The sequence below is a fragment of the Saccostrea cucullata genome, unplaced genomic scaffold (genome assembly GCF_032062105.1).
Source record: "Saccostrea cucullata isolate Sc308-1 unplaced genomic scaffold, CSIRO_AGI_Scuc_v1 ctg6120, whole genome shotgun sequence".
Lineage (NCBI taxonomy): Eukaryota > Metazoa > Mollusca > Bivalvia > Ostreida > Ostreidae > Saccostrea > Saccostrea cuccullata.
In genome coordinates this window covers 1-23887 of record NW_026928740.1, presented here as the reverse complement: position 1 = coordinate 23887, position 23887 = coordinate 1, and the positions used below count along the sequence as shown (strand labels likewise).

The following is a 23887-nucleotide window of genomic DNA, read 5'->3' as shown; positions in this document are numbered from 1 at the left end:
ATTCCGCTTTCCTGGCAGAGGAACTTTCTATACAGCCATTTTGTAATTTTTAGGTTTCCTCTTTCCCTAAAACCACACAGGACATCGGTTTTTACAGTCTCATCTGAAGGATGGCCCATACGTTCCACAATGGGATTCAATCTTGCGACGTTATGATCAACTCCTAATGCCTGGTCACATTTAAGCCGATGGTCGGGCGACTAAATTTTTCTGGTCTTGTCGGCTGAAAGAACAAGATCGGCGGACACAGTATCGGGCGATACAGAGCAGTCACATTATTTCCTAGGGACACCGATGACTTGGATGAATAACACAAAAAAATCCTTTTTCTTTAGAAATCAGCATTTTTTTTTCATAGATCTATATTCAGATAGGGGACGTGAGTAATGTTTACAAGGCAAAGTGGCAGAATCTTATAAAATTGTGACTCAATGTTGAAAATGTGTGCAAAATTTGTATGAAATAGCATAAAAACGGCAAATGGTGCATATCTAAGCAGCAAAGAATACTTAAGATTACTTTATATCTTACGGATTAATTATTTATTTCCGTTCAAAAAATTTATATCAATCCATGCATCAAAATTTTGTTTGTGTTATGTATCCTTAATAGGTTAGATATTCACAAGTCGGCCAATCGTCGCCCGATCATCGAGCTCTGAGCTACAGTTTGATTTTAACCGTCGGCCGAAAATTTCAACACCCTTATTGTCCAACGACTGACGACCGACTTACAATGAAGCGCATTGAAGTGGTAAAATTTTCCGTTCGAATGGAACGTTTTGAGCTATCTTTAGAACGTTTATTGACATCTTATGACACGCCCATTTCTTTAGAAATGGGTAAAACGGTCAATTTGTTTATTCGAATACCTGTAGAACAGGTTTTCCATAAATACAATAAGCAATGAAATTGACGGTCTAAATAAACACCGAGTAAACACGTGTTCGAACGAAACATGTGTTGTGGTAACTTCAATAGACATGATAAGTTCAAAAATATGTACATATTCGTTGCAAATTTTGTTTTACAGAAGCGGAGAGTCTCTAACTCTCTCTTCTAATTTTTTAAAGCTCCATTTCAGTGTAACTCATATTGCTTGTCGCGAAGAATGGAGTGTCCTAAAACATTACGACGAATATTTCTTTCTCGTTTCTAAAAATATGGTCGTGTCATTATGTTGTAATTGACGTTCAAAACATGACTCATCCAAACGGAAAATTTTACCACTTCAATGCGCTTCATTGTAACAGCCCTTTAAAGCTGACATGAATTCTTAAAAACGCAACATTTTCATCTATGTACGACTTGTTTCATACCAACTAAGCCGTATTCCGCCATATTTCTTTCAGATACCTTGTCTCATTGTAACGATGTATACCCCAACGCGCTTGTTACACTTGAATGATTTTTTGGATTGGGTATCGACTTGTGCACATCTCCGATGGTAAAGCATATGAGAACACATGAGATGATCAAGACATTTCAAAAACAAAATAAACAACATAATAATCATATTTTTGAATGATTACTGATTTGAATCAAAAGAAAAAAATGCAAGTTTGGAAGAGAAATTTAGATGCATGAGTATGTATTTTTACAGTGCGCCAATTTATGCAGAATAAACTTCAAATAAAAAGCAGTAAAATTTGCAAACACATTTTGAAATGATATTATTTGAATGGAACAAAACAACCAACGTCTTTGATTTGCAGGTCCTATGCAATTGATGCATATCGAGAAAACGCCTCGAACGCTGTAAACGTACCCATACCTGGTAATAAGGTTACTGCATCGGTTCGAAGATGTGCACAAGTCAAGTGAAATACACCCTGAATTCCATTTATTGAAATATGCATCACAAAAAAGAAATAAACTCCATAAAAGCTCAATAGTAAACACACTGTCATTACTCCGAACACACTAGCACGACGATACACTTAGTCCGTGCTGATCCGATTTTGGTCAGGGAAAATATCAAAAGTGGAAAGAGAAGTTATTTGGTATTTGCGCGGCTGAAAGGGGGGAGGGGGAATATTATAACTGATGTTCCTAAGCTATAATTGTGAATTGTTTATCTACATGTAGTTCTAATATACATTCTATACAAAGTCATGTATATAGTCTGCAGTTGGTTTGCGTCGCAAAATTCATTTGTCAATTATAACTGATTATTTTAGTACTAATCTCAAACCTAAACCAAGTAATTTGATGTACGGCTATAATTTACTTCAAATCTTAAAAGCAGTTAACCAGAATACAAATCTTTATGTGTACATCTATACATTCTGTAACACATACACACACGGAGAAAGGCCATCCCCTGTTCAGATTGACATTTATAGGCTTTGATTTTTTAGACGGGGGGGGGGGGGGGCATACAAAAATAATTGACATGACCGCTATTTAAATATTCTTGGAAGACAGACATTTCTGCCGAATTCAGTTTTGAGATTTTTTTTGAAATGTGTCACTCCGACCACAAAGTATGTGCATTTTGAGGAATGTAACTGTTTTATAATTATGTTGTTACAGGAAGTATTTCGAGATTTCAGTATCCCTGCCTGATAGTCTAGGTATTTTTTTTATATATATAAATAATTTCTGTAGGTGAATTTGGGAGATAATTTTAAAAGCTAGGGTAGGGATACTTGACACTGGTTGAATACGAATAATTATTATTTATTCTTTTGTATATTGAACTCTCTCTCTCTCTCTTTCTGTCTGTAACCACCCGTTGGGGCAATGATAGGTATAAAATCCTACGCACTTTGTGCTGTACTATTTATTATGCCTTAGGACAGATCAAGGATTTTTTTCAGGCGGGATGTCGAAACTTCATAAATTGAATAATAATTTTACTTTGGACAGGAAATTAACCCAAACGCCCAAATTGAAAGAGAAACTAGACGTACATATATTATGAGCAATAATGAACTCACTAAATGATACCCCCTGCCTCCCATTTGGTTATAATGGCAAAGTCCGTAGGATTTGCGGATAAGAGATGGGTACCCCAAAGCGTAACAGACAGACGAACGGACATAACGATTACCTCCCACTTTTCAGGCGGGGGATATAATAAACGTGAAATATAAATCACAGGAATGGGAACATTGGGAACTTTCTCGAATACCTTCTCAAACGGATGTGTCGAACTTGGACAACAGACAAGAGAATTTTTAAAAAGCTAGTTTTAGGAAGAATGTGGAATTCTCACGAGGAGTTTACTCTCTTTTCCTATATGCTTTTTCTAATAAACATTAATTAATTATGTCTAGAAATTTAATTCACATTAAATTCTATTTTCATTATTATTGTACCAAAGAATCAAACTCGTTTATTATACCCCACGCGTGAGGTATAATGTTTTTGACCCGTCAGTCAGTCTTTTTTTTTTTTTTGGTCAGCGCAACTTCTCATAAACCACTGTACAGAGTTTTGTCGAACTTTGCAGATATTTATAGGAGACAATGTGTGTGTAGATTTGCACATCACCAGGAAATTCCGAATTCTTTATTTTTCGGGAATTTCCGCACTTTTACATTTAGATTTTGGCCATATCTTGAATATAGAGGTGAGCAGTTTGTCCACTCCTCATAAACCGCTGCACACAATTTCGTCAAACTTTACAGATATTTAGGACACAATGTGTATAGATGTGCATTTTACAAGGAAATTACGATTCCTTTATTTTTTTTCGGGGAATTTCAGCACTTCGACTTTTGGGGGAGCGTGGGGTATGTGAACGTGCTCACTTTTTCTTTCATTGTGCATAAAATTATAAATACCTTTAAATCAAATTATAAGGTCTAATAAAGCCAATACACAGTATTTATTTGATAATAATTGATCATAAAGAAATCCAATCTGTTTCAGACGTTTTTCTTACATTATTTTTATGAGAGTGTTATGCATGTTTTATTACATCCCCCCCCCCCCCTCATATCACGGGAAAATATCTTCAAAAGGTGAATGACTCGTAATAATGCCTGCTTTTTTATGAATTTGATGAAGTTAAACCATGTACTTAATCGTAAATTTTATTTAAAACATGTACAGACAAGAGTTATGTTTATTTTTGAAAAAATTACTTGCATTTTTTTTTCCTATACAGAAACAGCGATGAGACCGTGGTCTCTTATTACCACGTGACTAATCAGAACGAGGCTACTTTCATTTTTGCATTGCCTACGTGCAGCATGGGATCATTGATAATTAAGCCCTATGGTATCTTCAGATTACAGCCTATTAAGCTGGAAGTAAGTGACAGTGTAACATAACATAAACCTTGTCATGGTCTAAAATGCAGATTTTCACATAGAAAGCCATGATGATCATTTTTTAAATGTTTTTACCCAACTGAAATGACTATATACATGTCATGGTCTCTATATAACAATGACATACAAGAGACCAGGGACTATAATACACTATATATTGGTCATGGTCTCTATATAACAATTACATACAAGAGACCAGGGACTATAATACACTATATACTTGTCATGGTCTCTATATAACAACTACATACAAGAGACCAGGGACTATAACACACTATATACTTGTCATGGTCTCTATATAACAATTACATACAAGAGACCAGGGACTATAATACACTATATACTTGTCATGGTCTCTATATAACAATTACATACAAGAGACCAGGGACTATAACACACTATATACTTGTCATGGTCTCTATATAACAACTACACACAAGAGACCAGGGACTATAACACACTATATACTTGTCACGGTCTCTATATAACAATTACATACAAGAGACCAGGGACTATAACACACTATATACTTGTCACGGTCTCTATATAACAATTACATACAAGAGACCTGGGACTATAACACACTATATACTTGTCACGGTCTCTATATAACAACTATAACACACTACATATACAAGAGACCAGGGACTATAATACACTATATACTTGTCATGGTCTCTATATAACAATTACATACAAGAGACCAGGGACTATAACACACTATATACTTGTCACGGTCTCTATATAACAATTACATACAAGAGACCAGGGACTATAACACACTATATACTTGTCACGGTCTCTATATAACAATTACATACAAGAGACCAGGGACTATAACACACTATATACTTGTCGTGGTCTCTATATAACAATTACATACAAGAGACCAGGGACTATAATACACTATATACTTGTCACGGTCTCTATATAACAGCTGCATACAAGAGACCAGGGACCATAACACACTATATACTTGTCGTGGTCTCTATATAACAATTACATACAAGAGACCAGGGACCATAACACACTATATACTTGTCAGGGTCTCTATATAACAATTACACACAAGAGACCAGGGACTATAATACACTATATACTTGTCGTGGTCTGTATATAACAATTACATACAAGAGACCAGGGACCATAACACACTATATACTTGTCACGGTCTCTATATAACAACTACACACAAGAGACCAGGGACTATAACACACTATATACTTGTCACGGTCTCTATATAACAATTACATACAAGAGACCAGGGACTATAACACACTATATACTTGTCACGGTCTCTATATAACAATTACATGCAAGAGACCAGGGACTATAACACACCATATACTTGCATGATATAACAACAACATACAAGACCATTGACATATAACAACTACAGTCACAATATACACATATAACAACTACACACAAGATGGTCTCATGTTAACAACACTGTAGAATGAGATCATTGACATATTACAGTCACAAACATAGATGGTCTCATGTTTACAACACTGTAGCATGAGACCATTGACATATAACAGTCTTAAACATAGATGGTCTCATGTTTACAATACTGTAGCATGAGACCATTGACATATTACAGTCTTAAACATGCATGGTCTCATGTTTACAACACTGTAGCATGAGACCATTGACATATAACAGTCTTAAACAGGCATGGTCTCATGTATACAACACTGTAGCATGAGACCATTGACATATAACTGTCTAAAACATAGATCGTCTCATGTTACAACACTGTAGCATGAGACCATTGACATATAACAGTCTTAAACATAGATGGTCTCATGTTTACAACACTGTAGCATGAGACCATTGACTTATAATAGTCTTTAACATAGATGGTCTCATGTTTACAACACTGTAGCATGAGACCATTGACATATAACAGTCTTAAACACAGATGGTCTCATGTTTACAACACTGTAGCATGAGACCATTGACATATTGCAGTCTTAAACATAGATGGTCTCATGTTTACAACACTGTTGCATGAGACCATTGACATATAACAGTCTTAAAAATAGATGGTCTCATGTTTACAACACTGTAGCATGAGACTATTGACATATTACAGTCTTAAACATGCATGGGCTGTTGCATGAGACCATTGACATATAACAGTCTTAAACATAGATGGTCTCATGTTTACAGTACTGTAGCCTAAGACAATTGACATATAACAGTCTTAAACATAGATGGTCTCATGTTTACAACACTGTAGCATGAGACCATTGACATATAACAGTCTAAAACATAAATGGTCTCATGTTTACAACACTGTAGCATGAGACCATTGACATATAACAGTCTGAAACATAGATGGTCTCATGTTACAATACAACATAGCATGGTCTCATGTATAACAGTCTTACATGGTCTCATGTTTACAACACTGTAGCATGAGACCAGTCTTAAACACATGTTTACAACACTGTAGCATGAGATCATTGACATATATCAGTCTTAAACATAGATGGTCTCTTGTTTACAACACTGTAGCATGAGACCATTGACATATAACAGTCACAAACACACATGGTCTCATGTTTACAACACTGTAGCATGAGACCATTGACATATAACAGTCTTAAACAGGCATGGTCTCATGTTTACAACACTGTAGTATGAGACCATTGACATATTACAGTCACAAACATAGATGGTCTCATGTTTACAACACTGTAGCATGAGACCATTGACATATAACAGTCTTAAACAGGCATGGTCTGATGTTTACAAAACTCTAGCATGAGACCATTGACATATAACAGTCTTACAAACATAGATGGTCTCATGTTTACAACACTGTAGCATGAGACCATTGACATATAACAGTCTTAAACATAGATGGTCTCATGTTTACAATACTGTAGCATGAGACCATTGACATATAACAGTCTTAAACATAGATGGTCTCATGTTTACAATACTGTAGCATGAGACCATTGACATATATAAACAGTCTCATGTTTAAACAGCATGAGACCATTGACATATAACAGTCTGATGGTCTCATGTTTACAACACTGTAGCATGAGACCATTGACGTATAACAGTCTTAAACAGGCATGGTCTCATGTATACAACACTGTAGCATGAGACCATTGACATATAACAGTATTAAACATAGATGGTCTCATGATTACAACATTGTAGCATGGGACCATCAACATAAAACAGTCTTAAACATAGATGGTCTCATGTATACAATACTGTAGCATGAGACCATTGACATATAACAGTCTTAAACATAGATGGTCTCATGTTACAACACTGTAGCATGAGACCATTGACATATAACAGTCTTAAACAGGCATGGTCTCATGTTTACAACACTGTAGCATGAGACCATTGACATATAACAGTCTTAAACATAGATGGTCTCATGTTTACAACACTGTAGCATGAGACCATTGACATATTACAGTCTTAAACATAGATGGTCTCATGTTTACAACACTGTAGCATGAGACCATTGACATATTACAGTCTTAAACATAGATGGTCTCATGTTTACAACATTGTAGCATGAGACCATTGACATATAACAGTCTTAAACAGGCATGGTCTCATGTATACAACACTGTAGCATGAGACCATTGACATATAACAGTCTTAAACACAGATGGTCTCATGTTTACAATACTGTAGCATGAGACCATTGACATATTACAGTCACAAACATAGATGGTCTCATGTTTACAATACTGTAGCATGAGACCATTGACATATATCAGTCTTAAACATAGATGGTCTCTTGTTTACAACACTGTAGCATGAGACCATTGACATATAACAGTCTTAAACATAGATGGTCTCATGTTTACAACACTGTAGCATGAGACCATTGACATATAACAGTCTTAAACATAGATGGTCTCATGTATACAACACTGTAGCATGAGACCATTGACATATAACAGTCTTAAACATAGATGGTCTCATGTTTACAACACTGTAGCATGAGACCATTGACATATAACAGTCTTAAACAGGCATGGTCTCATGTTTACAACATTGTAGTATGAGACCATTGACATATAACAGTCTTAAACATAGATGGTCTCATGTATACAAAACTGTAGCATGAGACCATTGACATATAACAGTCTTAAACATAGATGGTCTCATTTTTACAACACTGTGCAATGAGACCATTGACATATAACAGTCTTAAACATATGTTTGCAACACTGTGGTATGAGACCATTGACATATAACAGTCTTTAACAGGCATGATCTCATGTTTACAACACTGTAGCATGAGACCATTGACATTTTACAGTCTTAAACATAGATGGTCTCATGTTTACAATACTGTAGCATGAGACCATTAACATATTTCAGTCTTAAACAGGCATGGTCTCATGTTTACAACATTGTAGCATGAGACCATTGACATATAACAGTCTTAAACAGGCATGGTCTCATGTATACAACACTGTAGCATGAGACCATTGACATATAACAGTCGCAAACATAGATGGTCTCATGTTTACAGCACTGTAGCATGAGATCATTGACATATAACAGTCTTAAACATAGATGGTCTCATGATTACAACATTGTAGCATGAGACCATCAACATAAAACAGTCTTAAACAGGCATGGTCTCATGTTTACAAGATTGTAGCATGAGACCATTGATATATAACAGTCTTAAACATAGATGGTCTCATGTTTACAATACTGTAGCATGAGACCATTGACATTTTACAGTCTTAAACATAGATGGTCTCATGTTTACAATACTGTAGCATGAGACCATTGACATATTACAGTCTTAAACAGGCATGGTCTCATGTTTACAACATTGTAACATGAGACCATAAACATATAACAGTCTTAAACAGGCATGGTCTCACGTATACAACACTGTAGCATGAGACCATTGACATATAACAGTCTTAAACATAGATGGTCTCATGTATACAATACTGTAGCTGAGACCATTGACATATAACAGTATTAAACATAGATGGTCTCATGATTACAACATTGTAGCATGAGACCATCGACATAAAACAGTCTTAAACAGGCCTGGTCTCATGTTTACAACACTGTAGCATGAGACCATTGACATATAACAGTCTTAAACATAGATAGTCTCATGTTTACAATACTGTAGGTAGCATGAGACCATTGACATATTACAGTCTTAAACAGGCATGGTCTCATGTTTACAATACTGTAGCATGAGACCATTGACATATAACAGTCTTAAACATAGATGGTCTCATGTTTACAATACTGTAAGTAGCATGAGACCATTGACATATAACAGTCTTAAACAGGCATGGTCTCATGTTTACAACACTGTAGTATGAGACCATTGACATATTACAGTCACAAACATAGATGGTCTCATGTCTACAGCACTGTAGCATGAGACCATTGACATATAACAGTCTTAAACAGGCATAGTCTCATGATTACAACATTGTAGCATGAGACCATTGACATATAACAGTCTTAAACAGGCATGGTCTCATGTATACAACACTGTAGCATGAGACCATTGACATATAACAGTCTTAAACATAGATGGTCTCATGTATACAACACTGTAGCATGAGACCATTGACATATAACAGTCTTAAACATAGATGGTCTCATGTTTACATACTGTAGCATGAGACCAGGGACATATAACAGTTACAAACACAGATGGTCTCATGTTTACAACACTGTAGCATGAGACCATTGACATATAACAGTCTTAAACATAGATGGTCTCATGTATGCAATACTGTAGCATGAGACCATTGACATATAACAGTCTTAAACATAGATGGTCTCATGTTTACAACATTGTAGCATGAGACCATTAACATATAACAGTCTTAAACATAAATGGTCTCATGTATACAATACTGTAGCATGAGACCATTGACATATAACAGTCACAAACATAGATGGTCTCATGTTTATGATACTGTAGCATGAGACCAAAGACATATAGCAGTCACCCACACAAAAAAAACAATGTTATTTTGTGAAATGCTAAATTATATGGATAGCTTACATTATTTCCTATGTTTATGTTATTAAACAATTTAAGACTATAATAATTTTAATGGTACACACTCTATATCCTTTTTTCAGTGCCCCACACATTATGGATGATAATTTTGTGAATTAGAGCAGTTCTTTCTCGAGAGGGGCCTTCATTTTTCTGGACATCAGAATTTTATATCAATGGATTGTCCAGGAATTGCCATACAGGTATGTGATGAAAATTACAAGAGCTGATTTGTATGGCTAGCTTAAATATCTTACTTGAGGAAATAACCAATCACAATGAATTAAGTTAATTACAGTTCTATATACATGTATAGAGAAAGGCAATTTCTTTTTATTTTTTAATTGATCACATTTTTAGGCCTACAGTATTAATTTTGGACTCATATAAGAGGAATATCATATATTAAGCAGGCTTTTTCCATTGAACTAAAGGAAACTGTCTTTGTTAGAAGGTGTTCATGAAGCAGCTTCCTGGATGGTGTGTAGTCTGTTTGTCAGCATGTGAAGCCCAGGTGTATATCAAGCTGTACAGCGACTATCAGAATTTAGGAGCAAATCAAAGATCTGATTTTAATCAGATTGATTTCAAGGAAGGTATGTTTACTGTCATTTTTCTTTTTTTTTTTTTTAAGCTGCATCAGGTGTGTTTTTTCTGATTCAAATTTTTGTGTAAGTACATGTATTAATCTTTATTTTCTCTTACATTAATTTACTGCAGAGGGTCTAGTTAATAAATTTGATAAAGCTATAAAGTAGCATATAGTCAATAATTTCTATGTGTGAATCCTAAAGAGTATAAGGTAACTCTCATTTTGACTATAATTTCTCTGATTTCAGTAGTAGTCTCCCCTGTTAAAGATCAGTAATGGTGGATATACAATGCTGGATGCAGTCTGGTCATCAACAGAGAGTTTTGACACCTGTAATTTGCCTCTGTAACCTTTGCTGTGTTTATCAGACAGGTAAAAAAATGAAGATAAATGATCAAAATAATTTTAATGAGATTAATAATAAAAAATGAACCATTCTTTAATACATGTATAAGAATTAAAACACAATTATTAACACATACAATTATACATAATGTTCATATTTCCCCCATTTGCCTGATTGAATAGAATCAGAAAATAAAACAAAATTTATAATATGTAAGGCAATTCACAAATTATGTATTACATACAAAGAGGTAGATTCACGTACTCCATAAAAAGGCCTTGTCAATATACTAATTAAACGACCAAGTCCTTATGTCCTATTTCGATAATCAACATAAAATACAGACTTAGTGCTTTCAATTCCTATAAAAAATTTTCCTCTGAGAGCCCAAGTTTGGAAACTATGGCGTTGTGAAACTGCAATGTTCTTGATTTTTGAAGAAAATGGGTGAAATTGAGCATCTTCAACTTCTGATAAAAATATGAGCCCATCCTGCGATCCAAAAATTCTTTCATGGATTAGAATCCCCTGAAACAGTTCTTTCATTATATAAGTCAGCATTTTAGATCAGATGTTGGGGGCTATGCATAATATTAAAAAACAGCTTAAATTTTTTGTCATTTTTAACCAAATATTCAAGATTTGAGCAAAATACATTCATTACATAGACAAGAGAAAAGATTACTTCATTTTTATTTGATATGAAGTCACCAAGGGTCCAAGTGAAATATAACATATTTTCAACTAAAACTGAGTAATTAAGAAATTCACAAAAAATGGACAATGTGAACTTTCTTCTTTCAAACTTTTGAATTAAAAACACACAGTCAATGATTTCATATGTGCAACCATTCATTTCCTAAGTAAATATTATTGTACATTTTGTAATATGCAATAGGATGTTTATCTTGTGCAATAAATAAATTACAGTTCCCCCTTTCAAAGTCTTATAACTTCCTTTTTTTATTTTGGGTCTGTTAGTGATTAACTGTATGTGTCTTTAAAAAAAAATTTCTTACAAATGATATCTTTTTATAGATCTTTAATTTTTTTGTTGATAATTATATTTTAACAGTTTTTATTTCATTTAAATGTAATTTAGTCTATCTTGTTGGTTTTTTTTTTTAGATGATGAATCAGTCTACTTCTTTTTACAAGAAGTGCCCCTCCAGACTCACAAAGATCCAATGTTGGGTTTCCATGACACCTATTCAGTGAGTGCACAGTTTAATGTACTCTACTTTTAAACTTTTTACTAATTGATATTAGTCAAGATTATATGAGTCAATATGAGTCAAGATTACTTGGTCTTCTTTTTGGGATGTACACCTTAAGATAAATAGTGTAATGTAGGATTTTGCCTTAAGTTGAGGTAAGGTCTGTAATCACTGATTACATATACATGTATTTATTAACATAGTTGATAATTTTTTCCCCTTTTGTTGCAGGTCTAATGCATGTTGGCAACTGATGCTGGTTCTATTTTCACCAAGAAGCATACCATGCATACCACCGGTAACCAAGTGACGGACAGGCATAACCACACTTATCTCATAACCTCTTTGTAAAACTTTTCTTGGTGACTGGTAAAGTGACATTTTTACAATAGATAGAAAGGATCCATGCCTGGCCTTGTTTTTCCTCCCCATGCTGATTCCAGTCCAGTGAACCATCACAAACTTGAAACTTTGGTGAGTTTCTTAAAATGCATGGTTCCAACTCACACAAAAAGGTCTTAGTCAAGTCAAGGTCAAGCTCCAAATACACTCCTCTAAACCAAGTCTATTTCAAATGAAACTTACGAAATAACAGCAGGCCCCTTAAGATGATCACTATCCAATTGATATCTAGGTAGACCATTTCTGCTTGTGGATGACGTCTTAACGTCTGAATTTTTTAATAGTAATTCTTTAAATGTTATTCATGTATATTGAATTGCTATGCCTTTTTGAAGTTTGTATGTTTATAGCTTCCACATGTACTCAGACCTTTTTATGCCCCACCATGAATATGGCCGGGGCATATAGTATTTGTCATGTCTGTCTTCCGTCCTTCTGTCCTTCCGTCCTTCCATCACACTTTGTGTTTTGCTCTGTTCAAAGCTAAGTTTCAAAGAAACTATCCAAGATATTTTCATCAAACTTCATATGTTGATAGATATTGAGAGCTATGCAACTGCATCAACATTTTTTGACCTTGACCTTTACTCTGACCTTGACCTCACTTTTCTTAAATAAGTGTTTAGCTCAGTTTTAAACATACCATTCAAGATGGTGTTATCAAACTTCACATGTTGATACTAACTTGCATGGATGATGCATCTAGGGATGAACACTACCAGACTTGCTTCGGATGCTAGATCTGACCTATGTTTTCCAGATGAGTGACCAGATTAAAATTTTTGGAGCAGGTCCATTCCTAAGGAACTATATGCCCTACTTGGACCAAACTTGCATGGATGATGCTTCTAAGGATGGACACTACCAGACTTGCTTCGGATGCTGGATCTGACCTACATTTTTATTCCCTAGTAACTATAAGCCCTACCTGAACCAAACTGATCAAATTTCGTACACATACAAATGTTCACTTTTCTTTACTTATATATCCTCGGCGGGGCATTCATGTCCTATGGACATATTTCTAGTTTGAATTACAATTTTTTTTTATTAATTCATGATTTATTATTTAATATTGACTTTTCTTGTATTTCAGCGATGTACCCTTCCTTATGATTTGTCCTTGCCCAAACAGCCAATGCAATGAATGAAGAAAATGCAGGGTTGAAATGGATTAAAGATCAACTTTTCTATATGACAGCAAATATTTTCTTGGTGCATTGTATATTTGACTTGTAGAACAAGAATTTATCAAAGTTGTCATTAATTTAAGAAAAAAGCACAATTTTCACACTCATGTAAGAGGAGAAATATAACAGAGTATTGAATACCATGTTAGAATTTTTAGTCAAGCATGTGTTAATTACAAATTGAAATGCAAAACTTTCAATAGCAGATTGAATAACGTAAATCTAGAAATTTTTGCTGTAGATAAATTTTTAGCAAATTTGCGAGTTCATTGCATTCACAAAAATATATTTCTTAAAATTAATTCAACAATAAGAAAATTTAAACAAAGTAGTGGTCATTCGCAAAATTTTGAAACGTAAAAATTAATCAACAGCATTACGACCGAGATTCGCAAAATAAAATCGACGTAAACATTTCCAGATTTATAGTAGTTACTGTGTAGATTATTATGAATATTAGGTCACCCAAGTCAGTCTAACAATGGTGCACTATCGTATGGAAATTTTCAACTTCTTATTTGAAACCACTTAAGCAGTCTTAATTAATTTTGGCATACAGTTTGGCTCACCTATTAATTTATTCTTAGAAAATTTTCTATGCTCAGGGTTGTATTCTCCTCTGGTGACTGTTAAGGTCCATTGGCCCCTTGTTACTCTTTTACTTAAATATTTTGTTTTTAAGCTATTATTGCTGCAAGCATTTGCAAGCATTATAAGTATATTATTTTCTTTGTTAAGTTTGCTGTCATTTGTTTAATTTATAAGCTTTTCATGTGTACATTACTTATTATACACATATTATTTTTTGTTGTTAGCAAATAATTTGAATGTATGCACGTGCCTTTAATTTGGATGAGAGCCTATTTGTATATTTTCAATATTTTCTTGAGTAATAAATATTGAATTGATTTCAGCATATTTTATTATGTATTCAAACATGAATTGAATGGCAGCAGGCATATTTTGATAAATTGAATACTGCATTATAATGTTAAACATGACCAGTTATTGTTACACTACCATTAAAGAACTAATATCTTATACATGTATGCACAGTTTATTCTTATTTGTTCTTCTTGTTTTCTTATTTTCAAGGTCTGTACAAATGTTCTGGTTACCATTTACATGTACAAATTTAGCCCTAGTTAAAATCAATTTTTTGAGCCAATTTTACTATTTAAACCAAATTACATGTATATGAAATTCAAATTATGACAAAATTATTTCTTGTTTGAAATGAAAACATTCCTCTAGTCTCCTTAACACTTGATGTTTGAAGGAATATCTGAAATGTTATATTGCATTTAGATGTTTGTTAATGTGTTCTGATCATTACACTTAAAGTAAACTGTTCTCTTCAGTTTCAAATCCTTTCTCCTTATTCTGTATCATTAAGTAGTCAAAAGTGAAATGCCCTGTTCTCAGAGAGCACCTGGATAGTGATGCAGTGGTCTTAGTTCCATTCCTAGTCCAATCATACATTTTCTTCTTTTCTGTCACACATTATGGACTAACAACAAAAATTTAAAGTTCAAAACCAATGGATGGAGGTTACAGTTAACTTGAAGGAAAATTGAATATGAAATGCATATGTTCCCAACAATTAAAAGAGTCAGCTTTAATTTGGAGAATTTTTAGACATACTAACATAAGGACAACTATGGATGATCTAATAGACAGAGGCAGCCATTGTACACATTCTGATATACATGTACTAGTATATGTGACAAGCAAAGCATCTTAACATTTTGAACTTCATTTTTATTTAACTCAAAATTATTTGACCTTGTGGCCTTAAATAAATAGGAGTTTATATTCAACTGAAGATAATCCGAGAATATGAATAAAAGGGTTAGGCATAATCAAAAGCCTTTTGTTGATGTTGGAAGGAAGATCTACGTAAGACTTGCACTAACCTCACAAAATGATACATAAATACCCCCCATCCCCACCCCCATGCATGTGAGTAAAAAAGGGATTCTGTAAAGGCTTCATTGAATGTTCTGGGATTTAGGAGTAGTTGCACTAACGAATTGGGTACGTCCTTATTAAGTATAATGGCAAGAATCATCTTGTTCTGTAGGGAACAAAATGATCTGCCCGGTGTCGCATAATATTTGGTCCGCCTCGTTTAAAGGTCCGGTGTCGCATAATATACGTTCCGGGTAACTTGGCGTTCCGGCCGGAACGCTAAATACCTATAATATTGGTTCCGGGCCATAATAAACGTTCCGGCCCGCGTAAGATTGGTTCCGGCCGTAAAAAACGTTCCGGGCAACCAAGCACCCTATTAAACTCTCTATCTATATTTAATATTGGCTGTTAATTTTAATTTTCTTCTTTCTTTTATACTTTCGTATATGATACAGCAGGATTTAATCGTAAGACATACATACAGTTGTATGTGTTTACATTTCAAGTCAGAATATGCGGTCTTTTTACCAGAGACATTATATATTTATTGATGTCTCTGATTTAAATATTATATTAATCCATGAAATTCCAGTTGATTATTTTGATTCTTTGTAAACAAAAGAAGGTGTGAAACTTGTTTACATTGATATACCCCACCCTCCCATCGTGCTGTTTTACGATAGACTTGGCTCAGTCTTGCGAATCGCCGTAAGCACACATGACCACCCTGATCAGATGATAATGGTGATAGATTAATTATATTTACCATAAAATACTTTAATTATTAGGTATAATATTTTAATTTCCTTACAATTTTTTAAACACCCATACATGTAGTTGCGTTTTTTTTAAAACCAAATATAAAATAAATTAAAATACAAGAACATGATGGGAAACGAGTGCATGCCGGATCTAAAAAGGGAATTTATGATTTAAGCATTTAATACGAAGGAAAAGTATTTCCCGTTTGTTGATTATTTTTCTTCGTCAGGTGAAGTTTTTTGTTGTTTTTTTTTTTAAATTTTAATGTTATATGTCAACAAAACATGCACATGATCAACTTGGAAATGTTTCAATGACACGGCTAAAAACGTTTGAATAAAATTCAACTCATTTTTATTTATGCACGTAAGTACAAGTACATTTGTATTCATTAGTGAAAATAACACTGAAGAAGAAATGTATTACAGACACAGATCTGTATTTTACTATTTATATGAATAGCATTGTGAAGTCTGCTCACTCAACCCCCCCGCACCCCTTCCCCTGCAGTGAACAGTAGACAAAAAACTTGATTTGCTTGGTATAAAATTTTCTATATTTTAATTAACAATTTGTTGAATGTGTTCAACAAACAAAGGAGTCTTAGTGGGGAAGGCAACCGCGAACGTTTGTTCTATCGCCTACCTGATTTTTCAAACGACATCTTTGAATGACTTTTCCTATAGATATAATAGATTTTTTTTTTTACGAACTTTCAAAAACTATAATTATTTGGAAAAAAAGAAAAGGTTTCTCTTTAATTCTGATAAAACGTGTATTTCCGCTCTAGAACTCGATGGGAATGTAAAATCTTGATTTAAAATGAAAACCTGCAGGCATGCTCATGAAGCTATCTTAGGACTAAGACATCTCTTAAGACGAACTTACGACATATCTTAGTCTTAAGTGAGGCCATCGAAGCTATCCTATCTTAGGAGACCTCCTAATCTTAGTCCTAACTTTAAGATGACTGCGGACATGTCATATCTTAGGTGATTTTAAGAAACGTTGGTGTCAGGAAAACAAGAATGTTTTTTGTGTAAATAAATCAACTATTTACTGTAAATTAATGATTTCTTTAATGAACTAAATCCATTTATGAACATCATACCGTGTGAATATATGTATATACCTGTACAAATAGAAATGGAGAGAACAGTTAATAAGAATGCGCTCATTGACATGTATGCATTTAAAGATTAAAACATCAAAAAAGATTTGTATGCATTTAAAGATTAAAACATCAAAAAAGATTTATTCAAGCTCTTTCCAAGTAGATAAAAATATACAATTTTTTGTTTTTTATTGGGACAAAAACGGAGGGATAGGGGGGGGGGGGATACATTCAAAAGATCTAAACCAATCTGCTGCATTTATTGGTTTAAGCCGATGTAAATAATAAAAACAGCAGAGAAACAACACATATTCAAAAAATTAAGAAGGTTTATAGAGGTGACTTCCTCTTCGTGGAAGAGAGAGAGAGAGAGTTTGTTGATCAACTTGGACAAAGAACAAGAAAAGATGTGACATGTATGCCTTATATCTTTTCTAAAATACTTATCCAATAATACAAACAACTATGGAAAGAAAAAGTTACTTGTATATTGTCATGTAGCTCCGTTTTTCTATTTCTGCTAAATGTAAACTAGATTGTACACAAATAACTCTATTATATTAATCTCTTTTTTTTACACAAAACTTGGATAAAAATGGATTAATCTGCTAAAGATATATGTATGCAATAGAAATCGATTAAAATGAATTTAAAAAAAATACTTAAACATGTCAGTCTTAAATTAAAACATGCTTCTAAAAAAAGGAATAGGGATACACCCAATAAAGAAGTACTAACTCAGAAACGTTCTTAATAAATAAGGAAAATAAAAACTTTAATCGTCTCCAAACCTGATTTTTTTTGGGGGGAGGGGGGGGGTCACATATATGATTATACAAAACATGTATTCGAATATGGTTTTAGATGCTAGATTTGCTTGCATACTCGCTAGTAGCTACACTAAGGGAAGCGAGTATGCGAGTGGATCAAAATTTAATTCGATTGTTTTAACTGAATTCTTTAAGTGACTAAGGGGGAGCTAACACCCCCGCCCCTTCTACATCTACACGTGATGGTAACTTGAAATAGGAAGTTCAGTAATTGCAACCCGGAACGTTTATTATGAGCATAATTTTTGGTTCCGGACTAACTTAGCTTCGTAACAAAATGGAAAAGAAACAACTAAGTAGCAAAAATATATGAAATATCTTTCAGTAATTACACACCAGAACGTTAATTATGACCATGAATCTTGGTTCTGGGCTAACTTGGCTTCGTCAAAAACTGGGGAAAAACAACTAAGTAGCAAAAATATATGAAATATCGTTCAGTAATTGCAACCCGGAACGTTTATTATGACCATGATTTTTGGTTCCGAGCTAACTTAGCTTCGTCAAAAACTGGAAAAGAAACAACTAAGTAGCTAAAATATATGAAATATCTTTCAGTAATTGCAACCCGGAACGTTTATTATGACCATAATTTTTGGTTCCGGGCTAACTTGGCTTCGTCAAAAACTGGAAAACAAACAACTTAGTAGCTAAAATATATGAAATATCTTTCAGTAATTGCAACCCGGAACGTTTATTATGACCATAATCTTTGGTTCCGGGCTAACTTGGCTTCGTCAAAAACTGGAAAACAAACAACTAAGTAGCTAAAATATATGAAATATCTTTCAGTAATTGCAACCCGGAACGTTTATTATGAGCATAAGTTTTGGTTCCGGGCTAACTTGGCTTCGTCAAAAACTGGAAAACAAACAACTTAGTAGCTAAAATATATGAAATATCTTTCAGTAATTGCAACCCGGAACGTTTATTATGAGCATAATTTTTGGTTCCGGGCTAACTTGGCTTCGTCAAAAACTGGAAAACAAACAACTTAGTAGCTAAAATATATGAAATATCTTTCAGTAAATGCAACCCGGAACGTTTATTATGAGCATAATATTTGGTTCCGGGCTAACTTAGCTTCGTAACAAAATGGAAAAGAAACAACTAAGTAGCTAAAATATATGAAATATCTTTCAGTAATTGCAACCCGGAACGTTTATTATGGCCATAATATTTGGTTCCGGGCTAACTTATTTTCGTCATTTAGTGGAAAAGAAAAATCAAAGTAGCAAAAATAGTTGAAAATGCACTCAGTAATGCTAACCCGGAACGTTAAATATGATCATATAATTTTGGTTCCGTGCTAACTTATCTTCGTCATAAAAAGGAAAGAGAACTTCAAAATAGCAAAATAGTTGAAATTGCGCCCAGTAATGATTATCCGGAACGTTAAATATGATCATAATTTTGGCTCCGGGCTAACATATCTTTGTCATAATGTGGAAAAGGAACTTCAAAGTAGCAAAAATAGATGAAAATGCGCCCAGTGATGCTAACCCGGAACGTTAAATATGATCATAATTTTGGTTCCGGGCTAACTTATTTTCGTCATTAATTGGAATAGAAACATCAAAGTAGCAAAAAAAAAAAAATAGCTGAAAATGCACGCAGTAATGCTAACCCGGAACGTTAAATATGATAATAATTTTGGTTCCGGGCTAACTTATTTTCGACACAAAATAGAAAAAAGAACTTCAAAATAGCAAAAGATTTTTAAAATAACTCTAACTCTCAGTAATAGTCACCCAGAAATATGACCATAATTTGGGTTCCAGTCTGAGTTATCATAGTCAAAGATTGGAAAAGACAGACAGACAGCCCGAAATACAGGTATACAGACAAAAAACCTCTGAGCTATAGGAAAGAAATTTTAAAAACCTCCTATGGCCTAAAGAAAGCCTTAAAGATTTTGAGGTCAAAGGTCAAGGTAATGAATTCATAAATTATTTTTAACATTTTCGTTTCCACGCGATATCTATGGAGAGTAGCCTTTGAGCGGAATTTTATACCACAACCCCCTATGTCCTAATTTATGAGGAAGGCCTCTAAACTATTGGGTTTGAGGTCAAAATTTCAAAGGTCAACATCGTTAATTCATATACATGTATTTGTATATTCTTTCTGGGTGTAAAACTTTCATTTCTGGCCATGGACGATATCTCAATTAAGAAGCGTTTACGATTTTGCAATGAAATGCCATACCATAACTCCCTAACACACACCCGTCTTAACCCCCCCCCCCTCCCTTCGGTTCGTGCATCCTCTTCTTTTCCGTAATGCGGGGGACATAGATTCTCTGAATTAGCTTGTTTTATAAATCATGTTTGCATGACCTTGGGTATTATTGAGAACATTTTAAAACATTCTTTCTTTACACTTGTATTTCCATGTTAGCTTCTGTTTTCCCAAAAAATCACTCCCCTTAGACACTTGTTTCCGCTATCCCAGTTGGTTCAACGGATCCATTTTGTTCTGCATGTATAATATTTTAATTAAAAAATATAATTTTATTCCCTATAAATTGTGGTCCCGTCTTACCTTCAATTGCCACGATTTGTGCAGACAAGCATCTACAATATCAGCTGCAGATCTGTAGCTCTCCGAAAAAATATATTGATAGACCGGAGAGCTACAGCTACCCATTGAAAAAACTGTATATTTATTGCGCACAAAAAAGTGCGCTCGGTTTTCGATTTATCTCTCCATGTTTTTAAAACAATAATCTCAAAATACTAACCGTGTGTTCCTAACATATTCTTTCGCTGTTTCCACAACCAAACATTCCCCATAGTTGTTGTTAATAGTCCTCCTGACCCTGATATTGTAATCATCGAACATTTCACTTATTTATACTTCCATTTTGGTTTCAAAGATAATTCGGTCCAATATGCTTCGTTCGGATGTCAACTACGAGAGTACTTGATAGAAGATAAAGAAAAATAAATTTTTTGAAATCTTTCCTTATTTTCAATTGAAGTAAGAATTTGGAAGAATTAATCAAGAACCGAGCGCACCTTTTTGTGCGCAATAAATATACAGTTTTTTCAATGAGTGGCACTGTAGCTCTCCGGTCTATCAATATATTTTTTTCGGAGAGCTACAGATCTATTTTTTCGGAGAGCTACAGATCTGCAGCTACTACAATATGCCATGATCCTGCTACATAATTTTACAACAGTGATGCTCCAAAAAAATAAATAGAACTCTATTCCATGTTTTGCAAATTAATAATTAAAAATTAAATAAAACTTTTACATTTTTGCAACTGTTATAATTGAAACTCCCCCATAACAAAATGTTGGAATATTGATAAACAACTTTTCATTTTGTGGGGCTGTTGAAATATAATCTCCATTTTCTTTTAAATTGGAGAAGGGGTGAGATTTTTAAAACACGTAGCGCAGCTACATGAACATTATTGCAGTTTACCTTTAACCTACATGTACCTGTGTAAATGTACATTTTTTTTAACCTTCATGTATTTATTTAATATTTTTTCTCCGAAGCAGTTGAGATTATTTCAATATAATGACATTGGCGTCAGAAGCAAATTGAAAGGAGGGGGGGGGGGCTTAAGTGAAAGAAAAAAATCAAACCTACAAAAAAAATTCTTGACAAGCAATAAAGGAAAATGTGTCAATTGTCTAAACACGAAAATTCTATTTCGTGGGGGTTGGGGGGGGGGGGGGGGGTGGGGGTGGGTTATGATAGAACTTCTTCCAGTGCCAGTATTTTTTCCAAACACTACCATTTACCCTTTTTTAAACTCAACTGCAACGTGTCGGTTGAAAAAGTGTGTGTGTGCGGGGGGGGGGGGGGGGGGTTAAACCAACGCCCCAATGTTCGATGTCTATATTATGCCTATTTTTGCAAACAAAAGTGGGGGCTAAGCCTCCCTACTCTCACCCCCTCCGGTTTCGACGCCTATGAATTGCATGTATAAAACGATCATATTTTTACCAACTTCATCGTGTTTTATGTATTCAAACACCCATGCAGAAATAATTATTTTTACCACATATCTTAAGCGGTTGGTGGTTAGGACATTCCTCGAGGTAACACTAATATGCATTTTAATTCCTTTAAAACAAACAAATAGCAAAAAAAAAAAGACGAAAGAAAAGAAAAGAAAAAAAATATTTTTTTTTTTTGAAAACTTGATCGTATTAAATAAAAAGCCGAGCCAGTCAACATATACTGTCTTTACTTTTCATATCTCAATTACTATTTTTTTTCTTCCGACGATTAAAAAAATTATCATTTTCATTAACTACACGTGCTTGGCTATTTGGTATTAAAGGGAATAAACCATACTCGTATTCTTATGTTTTCATGTTTATTTCATTACAGAATAAATCATATCATCATGAAATACATGTACTGTACCTACATGTAGTATGAAGATTAATTTAGAAGAAAATAAACCATATACGTAACATTCTTCAACAGTGAATCATATACATATTTCAAATGGAATATAAACCATATATCATGCCATTTCATCAATAATATCTAATTATGAAAAAAATCTTTAATTATGAGGAATGGAAGACCGTGTTTGAGCCTCGACTTGTCAACACGTGCAATATCATTTAAACAGAGAATTTAATTCCGTAAATATATAATTATCAATATTTGTTCTTTACTTTTATCGAATTTTATCAATTAATTAATTCTTTCACATTGTGTTTCTTTAAATGTTAGTCTTTCGTAAACCCGGTCTTAAATTGTTTATCTCCTAACCATGCTCTTAACCTGTCTTTACGGGTTTGCGTGCATTGAAGCGAGAGATTCACACCTGGCATGCACTAAATAAACAAAAGGAATTGAGTTGTAGATAACCGATTTGTATACATAAGATAAACAAAGCCTTATAATGCGACCAAAGTCATATGTATCAGAAAGAGTATCATCAGGCTATTTATTCATCTATTTTTTAAAATTGCTAAGTACAAAACATTGCGCGACGCACGAAAATAGAATGTCGCTGCGTGATGCAAAAACCTCAAGAAAAAAACCCACTAATTCCATGACTCAATGTGGAATGAAATCTGGACAGATTCCGCGATTCGAAGATTGAACTCATGGCCGGAACCTATATTACAGTAAAATCCGGAACCAATATTATGATTTTAAGGTTCCGGCCGGAACGTGAAATACCCGGAACGAATATTATGCGACAC

At 34.0% G+C, this 23887-nt stretch overlaps 1 long non-coding RNA gene across 2 annotated transcripts; it reads left to right on the top strand.

The window, feature by feature from the left end:
- Positions 1 to 4110: 4110 nt before the first annotated feature.
- On the top strand, positions 4111 to 14036 carry LOC134278612 (uncharacterized). Of its 2 annotated transcripts, none has more exons than XR_009994481.1 (7): positions 4111 to 4261; positions 10415 to 10534; positions 10783 to 10927; positions 11171 to 11295; positions 12398 to 12483; positions 12718 to 12960; positions 13985 to 14036. It is a non-coding gene; the product is annotated as an uncharacterized LOC134278612 (long non-coding RNA). The 2 variants fall into 2 exon arrangements; XR_009994482.1 differs by having other exon boundaries at positions 12398 to 12501.
- Positions 14037 to 23887: the final 9851 nt, after the last annotated feature.